Raw genomic sequence first — 11,443 nt, forward strand, 5'->3', positions numbered from 1 at the left:
TGTGTTCTTTTGCAGGTATAATGTTTTCTTCCTTATTCTTGTTTCTTGAATTGGTGCACTTGTTGTTCATCATTTGTGGAGATCCTAGTTGGTTTCCTCCTCCTCCCCCTCCTCCTTCTCCCCTCCTCCTCTCTCTCTCTCTCTCTCTCTTTCTCTCTTTGTTGTAGGCTTTTATCTTTGTACTATTCCTCTGTAGATAAGTGGAGTGTCAGATTTCAGTGATCATCTAAAGTCACATAGTTGGTGTGGCCAGTGAGCTCTGGTCAGATCCAGAATAAAGGGCTTGTCTAAAGTGACATATCAAGGTTTGGGATGGTAAATCTCCTCTTTTTTTTTTTTAAATCAGAAGGGAAGTTTATTCTGCTCAGCTGAGCTCTTCTCCTCAAAGAAGTCCAGTGCTTGAGCGCTAGCCCCAGTGAGTATAATATTCATCCCTTCTGCCCCAAGAACCACACAAAGGATCTGTGCAATCCTCAGGTTAAGTTCTGATTCCCCAGCAATGTTGCTCACCAGGTAACCAGGAAGCCCTGACCATGTGAAGTATCCCACAGTGACTGCCCAAAGTCCCAACCACACTGTAGTCCTCCTACACAGCCTCAGTTTTCTTCACAGTCCCAGCAGAAAAGCCTGCCACAGTTATGAACTCTCAGCTACCTGTCAGTTCTCCTCACCAGAGTCAGCAATTTCCACTCAGCTGGTTGCTGGGCATGGACATGAGCTGGCACGCCTGTTACATATGAAGAAAATGCCACCTACTCTATCAGCTTGTTACAGGACACCAACGTAATGTGTGAGAGAGAAACGTGTCCCTCTGTTTTTTTCTCTCCTCTATTTTTGGCAGGTACACTATCCCCCATGGGGCTCCAAGCCTGGTTCCCTCTAGGCTCTTCTTGCATCTTCAGTGCCAGTGGCTTGTGCTGCTACAGTCTGGTCTACCTCACCTTCCAACACTGATGCATAGCTCTCAGTTGCTGGAGTCCTGAGTTGTGGGCATCCATGCCCTCCATGTAGGTCCGTAAAGTTTCCTCTGCCATTTTCTCCGTAAGTCTTCCCTGAGACTTCCCTGCACTCTCTCCACTTTTTTAAAACTATCTTCTCCTGGAATAGAGCAGTAAGCTCCTTCCATACTCTGCCATCTTGGAACTCTCCCCATTAGAATATTTTCTAAGATATAGTTGATGTATCTGTTATTGATTTTAATGCTTTTAGTTATCTGACAATTTTATAAAACTTCTTACAAGCTGTATGTTTGGTACCTCTAAATTGAATTAAGGCCTTTTTTTTTTTGACAGGCAGAGTTAGACAGTGAGAGACAGACAGAGAGAAAGGTCTTCCTTCCATTGATTCGCCCCCAAAATGGCCACTACGGCCAGTGCGCTGCACCGATCCGAAGCCAGGAGCCAGGTCCTTCCTCCTGGTCTCCCATGCGGGTGCAGGGCCCAAGCACTTGGGCCATCCTCCACTGCCTTCCCGGGTCACAGCAGAGAGCTGGACTGGAACTGGAGCAAACAGGACAGAACCGGTGCCCTAACTGGGACTAGAACTCAGAATGCCGACATCGCAGGCAGAGGATTAGCCTAGTGAGCCATGGCGCCGAACAAATTAAGGCCGTCTTAAGTAGTTCTTGTCTGGGCTGGCACCGCAGCTCAATAGGCTAATCCTCCACCTGCGGCGCCGGCATCCTGGGTTCTAGTCCCGGTCGGGGCGCCGGATTCTGTCCCGGTTGCCCCTCCTCAGGCCAGCTCTCTGCTGTGGCCCAGGAGTGCAGTGGAAGAGGGTCCAAGTCTTTGGGCCCTGCACCTGCATGGGAGACCAGGAGAAGCACCTGGCTCCTGGCTTTGGATCAGCGTGGTACGCCATCTGCGGCAGCCATTGGAGGGTGAACCAACGGCAAAGGAAGATCTTTCTCTCTGTCTCTCTCTCTCACTGTCCACTCTGCCTGTCAAAAAAAAAAAGTAGTTCTTGTTTGAACTACTTTAGTTGCCTCTAATTTCTATAGCCTATATAATATTGTATTTCCTACAGAATAAATAAATCCAAGCATGGGACATCCTCAGTCAAAATATTGTCTCAAGCTGTCTGGTGGAAATATAATGCAAAGTACATATGTAATTTTATGTAATTTTAAGTTTTCTAGTACTGCATTAAGAAAAGTAAAAAGAAATATAGTAAATTGATTTTAAAAATATATTTTATATAACCTTATGTACTTAACACTACTGTTTCAAGAGAAATCTATATAAAGTTATTAAGTACATATTTTACATTCTTTTTACTCATGCAAGTCTTTAGAATCTTGCATACATTTTGCATTTACAGCACTTCTTAGTGTGGCTTTGCTGTATTTTTTAGGCTCAACAACTACCTGTGACTAGTGGCTACCATATTGGATACTAAAGCACGTTCTCAGATGACTTTTTTTTTTATTTTGTTCATTTTCTTTTTTAAAAAACTTTTATTTAATAAATAAAAATTTCCAAGTACAACATTTGGATTATAGCAGCTTTTTCCCCTCATAATCTCTCTCCTGCCTGCAACCATCTCATCTCGCACTCCCTCTCCAATCCCATTCACATCAAGATTCATTTTCGGTGGAGCGGCAAGATGGCGGAATAGGCAGGGAGCACACTATTAGTCCGGGCAAGAGACAGTTTAATATAAGTGGAGATACTGCAGGGTCAAGGAAGAGTAGGGGATGAAACAGCAGAGGAAACTCTTCTGGAACTAGTGATTCACAGTGGACCTGCGTGGAGAGCGTGGGAGCCCAAGTTCAGGACACCAGCGGCAGAATCAACACACCAGCGCTGGAACGCGAGGTGAGCCGAACCTCAATAGCCAGAGACACCAGCGGGCAAACGGAAGGAGGAGGCTAGAGGGAACGAGGCTTGAAACTCCGTGGGGAAAAATTCACCAGGCTAACTAGAAGAGAGAGAGCAAAAAAATAAAAAAAGTGACTGATACGGACACAATTTTCTCTCTCTCCGCTCACCTCTCAAAGGCGAGCAAGACAGAGCAGGCGCCATTTTGACATACGTCATAAGCAGGGCGACCTCAGGTCTGCACCAGCCCTGAGCCTAGCAGAAAAACCTGACTCTGGGGGGAGGGGTGAAATAACAGGAGATTAGCATCTAACTTGGCAACCCAGTGGGAGACTGCAGGAGAATTGGAGCCCACACTGAGGGCAGCACAGATTCCCTGTGTGGTCCTTGGGAAAGAGCTTCCGATCTCTGGCTCCTGTGGGTATATCATTTTCCTGCTAACTACCTCCAATTACATTCAGCTGTGCGGAATTACTTCCCTTTTGAATCAAAAAAAGAAAGAGAGATTTACCACACCTAACCTGGGAGTGTCATCTTTGACACACCCTCAACCCTGAAGAATCAAACACAGCTCTCAGTCCACACTTATCTCAAGCCTCTAAGACTCCACTGAAAGCAGACAGTCCACTTAATATAGAGCCATAGTGTAACAAGAAAAAACACCACAGTGAAGAAACCAAATATCTCCAACATGCCAAACAACAAACGCAAAAACCGAGCTAACAAGAACAAGGAAGACACTATGACGCCCCCAAATGAAAAAGACACCCCAATTCAAGATTATGAAGATGATGAGACCGAAGAAATGCAAGAAGCGGATCTCAAAAAATTGATAAGAACATTAAGAAGTTCTCAAAAACAAATTCTTGAACTACAGAAATCCTTAATGGACAAGATAGAAAATCTCTCTCGTGAAAATGAAATATTAAGGAGGAATCAAAATGAAATGAAACAACTAGTGGAACAAGAAACTGTGATAGTGATGAGAAATCATAATGAAATGAAGAATTCAATAGATCAAATGACAAACACATTAGAGAGCCTTAAAAACAGAATGGGCGAAGCAGAAGAGAGAATATCAGACTTAGAAGACAGAGAACAGGAAAGGAAACAGGCAAACCAAAGAAAAGAAGAAGAAATCAGAAATCTAAAAAATATTGTTGGGAATCTACAGGATACTATTAAAAAACCCAACATTCGGGTTCTAGGAGTTCCTGAAGGCATGGAGAGGGAGAAAGGATTAGAAGGCATTTTCAGTGAGATACTAGCAGAAAATTTCCCAGGTTTGGAGAAGGACAGAGGCATCTTAGTACAGGAAGCTTATAGAACCCCTAATAAACATGACCAAAGAGATCCTCACCACGACATGCTGTAATCAAACTCACCACAGTGAAACATAAAGAAAAGATCCTAAAAGGTGCAAGAGAGAAACGTCAGATCACTCTTAGAGGATCTCCAATTAGACTCACAGCAGACTTCTCATCAGAAACCCTACAAGCTAGAAGGGAATGGCGAGACATAGCCCAGGTACTAAGAGAGAAAAACTGCCAGCCCAGAATATTATATCCTGCGAAGCTCTCATTTGTGAATGAAGGGGAAATTAAGACTTTTCATAGCAAACAGAAACTGAAAGAATTTGTTGCCACTCATCCTGCCCTGCAAAAGATGCTTAAAGATGTGTTACGCACAGAAACACAGAAACATGGTCACCAATATGAAAGAAGGTAAAGGAAGGAAACCTCACAGCAAAAGATCACAGGAAACTCAATTTCTCTTTGACATAGAATTAAACTCTGATGCTCTGTTAAAGCAATGTGTTAAAGTAATCTATTATGTTCTCTTGATGTCTGTTAAATTCTAATTGTTCAAAAACAGCTGAATTTTTATTCAGAGCTATGGGTTATTTAAATATGTGCTTATTTTCAAAGATTTGAATAACCACCTTGTAACAATGATCAAATTTGGTCTATGTTATGTCATGACTTTAAGGAATCTTATTTCAACCAGATATTTTGGATTTTGAGCCTTCTTGGCATTCTTGACAGGCATTCAAAAAATCAAAGTTTCAAACAATCTGGTCTCTAAAATTTCCAGTATATCCTGGACTTTGGTTTTTCCAGTTTGGGCCCAACTGAAAAAATCAAAGGCCCTATGTCTCTCATCTTATAGAGACACCAACTAATCAGGCTATTTGGATTATATTAGAAGGACTGTCAAGATGTGATGTGCTACCAGACTTTAAGTTTCTATAATGGAAAATGCTATTAATACAAATGTTTGAGAATTAAAAAGTCTAATGATCTTGTGTTACTAGACATGATAGTTATCTTAATGAGAAAGCCCCAGAGGCCTAAAGGGTTAAATACTTGTAAAATCCTACAGGTGCTTTCAAAAATACTGTGAAGTAAGCAAGTGCCTCTTGTTGGTTGATGAGTTTATAATTTTAAACATGGCGACTTAAAGTCTTTTGTCATCCATAGTTATATATGATGTGCTGCTCATAAAACTAAAGCGTTGTTGGTTCTGTGTTTAGCTGTCCTCCTATAGGTTCCTATGGACTTTTTCCAGCCACTTTTATTGTATTCAGTACTTTGGGATGGCTCTGTAAACAGATGAAGCCAATAATGTATTAACAGTACCAACTGAGAGAAAGTATGGTTAACTGAGGTTACTAAAAACAAAAAGCAATTCAAATCAATTGGCAATCTACAAATTAGTTAAAGATTTAAAAGCTATTATTAAAATTGCTATATTGGTCTACTATGCTATGTTATATGTGTGTACATATTGTATGTCCACATGGGGAAATTTTATTAAGAGTTTTATTTTAAATGGCTTATAGATAAGATTGTCCATAAATTTAAGCTGCTAAAATCAATCAAAGATACATTTTAATTTGTGTGACCTGAATCTGTGTATCATATGTTTTAGACTTTTTGGTAGAAAGAAACTAAAAACATTTTAGATGGTTGTGCTTAAGTTTATTGGCTAAACAAACTACACCATGTTAGATATTTAAGAGGTGTTTTCAAATACATGATTCTTAAAATTTACAGAAGGCATTGGACCTTCTGGTAAATGTTTTCTTAAGTTGTTATCTAATGGTTGAAATGGTTTGCTAAGTATTCATGTAATATTGCTATTTTCAGCAAGCGTTCTAGGACTTGCTCCCTCATTTCTCTATTCTAAGCCCAACTTGTTCTTTCATTTCTCTATTCTCTTCAAGGTAGGAAACTAATTCTATTATAAAGGAATCTGTAGGACGCACAATTTAATCTTTAGACCTTATAAAAGAGATGGCTAACATTTTTCTGTAATAGCATAGCCAAAATAAGAACTTAACTAATAATCTCATAGCTAGATTCACTTCGCCATCAGCGAAGTATACAGTAAGTAGAAAAAACCTCCCTTTCAGACCAAAGGGAAAGAAAGTTTTAAAGTGAGAATATAATTTTCCTCATGGGCATTGTCTCCCTTAGAAAAACTACTACAGAACATGCCTGTGACTATAGACTTGTAGTTCAGGCCACCAAAGATTAGAGATGGGACTTGGGCACTCCCTTGACTTGCATCCTCTGGTCTGCTTTAACACAAACCAGGAGGAAAAGAAAGCTCGGCATCAGAAGCAATGGGTGGCAGGCCTATTAATGGCTGATCTGTACAGTGATCTGCCCTCAAGGAGACCCAACAGGCCAGTCCACTGCAGTGGCTTTCAATGTGGTAAGCCTGGGCTTCAGCAGAAGTCAGCTTGTGAAGAGCCCTGGCAGCTCTGCCAAGAGTTGGATCACTGGAAATGGACCTGCCCTGGCGTCGAAGGATGCCCAGGTCAGAGCCACAGATCTTACTGGCTCTAAGCTGAAAAGCCCTTCACTCAGCCCAACTTCCAAAGTGACCACTGCAGCTGAGGGGATGGTCAAATAGGGTCAGCAACATGGCAGGCAGAACTGTAAATTTCTTGTTAGAGATGCCCCCTGCCTTTACCTGGCCAGCTCTCCTCCCAGGCCAGCTAAGTGTTGAAAGTCAACAGAGTGCCTTCCCCTAGGAGGTTCACACCTCCCTTAGGATATACCCCATGTGAAGAGATAGATAGGTCTGGGCCTCTTAACTTACAAGGCCTAAAGCCCACCAGATTATTATCAAGCCCCTTCTATCAGGTTCTATTTGCCTCTCAATCAGAAAAATTACTTGTAGCTTAGACAGCACCTTTCTTAGCTCCTCTAATAATGACTCTGTCCTTTGTCTAGTGCACTTGGGCCTCATTCCTTTGTAATCATAACCTCTACTCTACCACCAATGGCTCTACTCCCAACCTGTGTGTACTGATGGTCCTCTTCCCCACTTAATGCTGTATAATTGTTCAGAGCTGGTAAATGCCAATCTTAGGATCATTGGTTACTATCCTCACTCTGTCTTTTATGACCTTGTCTAAATATGATCAGAGTCGGTAAACTTGGAAGGCTTCCATAGCCTTGGCAACTCATGATGACAGATTGATCTTCTGTATATAAAGAGAATTGAAAATGAATCTTGATGCAAATGGAAGGGGAGAGGGAGCGGGAGAGGGGAGGGTTGCGGGTGGGAGGGAAGTTATGGGAGGGGGAAGCCATTGTAATCCATAAGCTGTACACTGGAAATTTATATTCATTAAATAAAAGTTAAAAAAAAGAATCATTTTCAATTATCTTTATATACAGAAGATCAATTTAGTATATACTAAGTAAAGATTTCAACAGTTTGCACCCACACCGAAACACAAAGTGTAAAGTACTGTTTGAGTACTAGTTATAGCATTAATTCACATTGTACAACACATTAAGGACGGAGATCCTACATGAGGAATAAGTGCACAGTGACTCCTGTTGTTGATTTCACAATTGACACTCTTATTTATGACGTCAGTAATCACCCGAGGCTCATGTCAAGAGCTGCCAAGGCTATGGAAGCCTCTTGAGTTCACCAACTCTGATCTTATTTAGACAAGCCATAGTCAAAGTGGAAGTTCTCTCCTCCCTTCAGAGAAAGGTACATCCTTCTTTGATGGCTCATTCTTTCCACTGGCATCTCACTCACAGAGATCTTTCATTTAGGGTTTTTTGTTTTTTTTTGTTTTTTGCCAGAGTGTCTTGGCTTTCCATGCCTGAGAAACTCTCACAGACTTTTTATCCTGATCCAAACACCTTAAGAGCTGATTCTGAGGCCAGAGTGCTGTGTAGCACTTCTGCCATTCTATGATTCTGCTGTGTATCCCGCTTCCCATGTCAGATCATTCTCTCCTTTTTAATTCTAGCAGTTAGTATTAGCAGACACTAGTCTTGTTTATGTAATCTCTTTGACTCTTAGACATATCAGTATGATCAATTATGAACTTAAACTGATCACTTTGACTGGTTAAATGGCATTGGTACATGCCACCTTGGTGGGATTGAATTGGAATCCCTTGGCACATTTCTTGCTCTACCATTAAGGGTAAGTCCAAGTAATCATGTGCCAAACTGTACATCTCCTCCCTCTCTTATTCCCACTCTTATATTTAACAGGGATCACTTTTCAGTTAAATTTAGACACCTAAGAATAATTGTGTGTTAATTAAGGAATTCAACCAATGGTATTAAGTAGAAAAAAAAATACTAAAAGGAATAAAATAGTAAGTTGTTCCTCGACAGTCAGGACAAGGGCTGATCAAGACATTGTTTCTCATAGCGTCCCTTTTACTTCAACAGGTTTCCTTTTAGGTGCTCAGTTAGTTGTCACCAATCAGGGAGAACATATGATATTTGTCCCTTTTGGACTGGCTTTTTTCACTCAGCATGATCTTTCCCAGATTTCTTCGTTTTGTTGCAAATGACCAGATTTCATTTTTTTTCTACTGCTATATAGTATTCTATAGAGTACATATCCCATAATTTGTTTACCAGTCTTCTGTTGATGGGCATTTAGGTTGATTCCATGTCTTAGCTATCATGGATTGAGCTGCAGTAAACATTGAGGTGCAGATAGCTCTTTTTATTTGTGAATTTAATATCCTTTGGGTAAATTCCCAGGAGTGGGATCAAGGCTGAGTCATGTGGTAGGGTTATATTCAGGTTTCTGAGCAATCTGCAAACTGACTTCCATAATGGCTTTACCAGTTTGCATTTCCACCAACAGTGGATTAGAGAGCCTTTTTTCCCCACATCCACTCCAGCATCTGTTGTTGGTAGATTTCTGTATGTAAGCAATTCTAACCGAGGTGAGGTGAAACCTTATTGTGGTTTTGATTTGCATTTCCCTGATTACTAGTGATCCTGAATTTTTTTTCATGTTCTGTTGGTCATTTGGATTTCCTCTTTTATAAAATGTCTGTTTAGGTACTTGGCCCATCTCTTGAGTGGGTTGGGTTGTTTGTTTTGTTGTTGTGGAGTTTCTTGATCTCTTTGTAGGTTCTGGTTATTAATCCTTTATCAGTTGCATAATTGCAAATATTTTCTTCTCATTCTGTTAGTGGCCTCTTCCTTGCCTGTTTCTTGCAGTACAGAAACTTCTCAATTTGATGTAATCTCAGTTGTTAATTTTGGCTTTGGCTGCCTGTACCTCTGGGGTCTTTTCAAAAAGTCTTTGCTTGTGCTTGTATCTTGCAGGGTTTCTCCAATGTTCTCTAATAATATGATGGTGTCAGGTCATAGATTTAGATATTTAATCCATGTTGCGTGGACTTTTGTGTAAGGTGTAAGGTAGGGGTCTTGCTTCATGCTTCTACATGTGGAAATGCAGTTTTCCCACCACCACTTATTGAATAGACTCTCCTTGCTCCAGGAATTGGTTTTAGATCCTTGATGAAATATAAGTTGGCTGTAGATGTTTGGATTGATTTCTGGTGTTTCTATTATGTTCCATTGGTCTATCCATCTGTTTCTGTACCAGTGCCATGCTGTTTTGATTACAACTTCCCTGTAGTATGACCTGAAATCTGGTATTGTGATGCCTCTGGCTTTGTTTTTGTTGTACAAGATTGCTTTAGCTCTTCGAGGTCTCCTGTGTCTCCATATGAATTTCAGCATCATTTTTTCCAGATCTGAGAAGAAGGTCTTCGGTATCTTGATTGGTATTGTATTGAATCTATAAATTGCTTTGGAGAATGTTCATTTTGATGACATTGTAGGTAGGTTTTATGTGTCCAGGAATCTATCCATTTCTGATAGATTTCCCTGTTTGCTGGCATACAAGTCCTTGTAGTAATTTCTGATGATTCTTTTTATTTTTCTGGTGTCTGCTGTTACGTTTCCTTTTTCATCTCTGATTTTTTTGAGTCTTTTCTTTTTTTTACTTAGTTGTGCCAATGGGGTGTCAATTTTATTTATTTTTTCAAAAAGCCAGCTCTTCATTTCACTGATCTTTTGTAATTTTTTTATTCAATTCTGTTGATTTTTTTCTAATTTTAATTATATCTATTCTACTAGTTTTGGGTCTGGTTTGCTGCAGTTTTTCTAGATCCTTGAGATGCAGTAATAGCTCATTATTTGGTGCCTTTCCGATTTCTTGATGTAGGCACCTATTGCTATAAACTTTAATTTTTAACACTGCCTTTGCTGTATCCCATACGTTTTGATATGTTGTGTTGTTATCCTCATTTACTTCCAGAAAGTTTTTGATTTCTCTTTTGATTTCTTCTATGACTCAGTGTTCATTTAGGAGCATGTTGTTCAGTCTCCATGTGTTTGCATATGCTCTAGGGATTTCTGAGTTGCTAATTTCCAGCTTCATTCCATGGTGGTGAGAAGATGCATTATATGATTTTGATTCTTTTGAATTTGTTGAGACTTTGTTTATGGCCTAGTATGTGGTCAGTCCTAGAGTAGGTTCCATGTACTGCTGAGAATAATGTGTATTCTTTAAGTGTAGGATGAAAAGTTCTGGAGAAATCTGTTAGATACATTTGGGCTATAGTGTCGATTAAATCTGTTGTTTCTTTTTTGATCTCTGTCTTTTTCTGAGAGTGGAGTATTGAAGTCCCTCAGCACTATTGTATTGGAGTCTAAGCCCCCCTTTAAGTTCCTTAACATATCTTTTAAATAAACTGGTGCCCTGTAATTAGGTGCATATACATCTTCCTGTTGAATGGATCCCTTAATCATTATATAGTGCTCCTCTTTGTATTTGTCTCTCTAAACTTTTTTTTTTTTTTTTGGCCATGCAGAGTTAGACAGTGAGAGAGACACAGAGAGAGTTATAGACAGTGAGAGAGAGAGAGACAGAGAGAGAGGTATTCCTTCCATTGGTTCACCCCCCAAATGGCTGCTACAGCCAGCAGGCTATGTTGATCCAAAGCCAGGAGCCTGGTGCTTCCTCTTGGTCTCCCATGTGGACGCAGGGCCCAAGGACTTTGAGCCATCCTCCACTGACTTCCTGGGCCACAGCAGAGAGCTGGCCTGGAAGAGGAGCAACTGGGAGAGAATCTGGCGCCACGACCGGGACTAGAACCTAGAGTGCTGGCGCTGCAGGTGGAGGATTAGCCTAGTGAGCCGAGGCGCCAGCCTCTTAACTGTTTTTGTGTTGAATTTTATTTTGTCTGATATTAAGATGGCTACGCCAGCTCTTTTTTCATTTCTGTTGGCATGGAATATCTTTTTCCAGCCTTTCACTTTCAG

The sequence above is a fragment of the Lepus europaeus genome, chromosome 7, assembly GCF_033115175.1.
Source record: "Lepus europaeus isolate LE1 chromosome 7, mLepTim1.pri, whole genome shotgun sequence".
Lineage (NCBI taxonomy): Eukaryota > Metazoa > Chordata > Mammalia > Lagomorpha > Leporidae > Lepus > Lepus europaeus.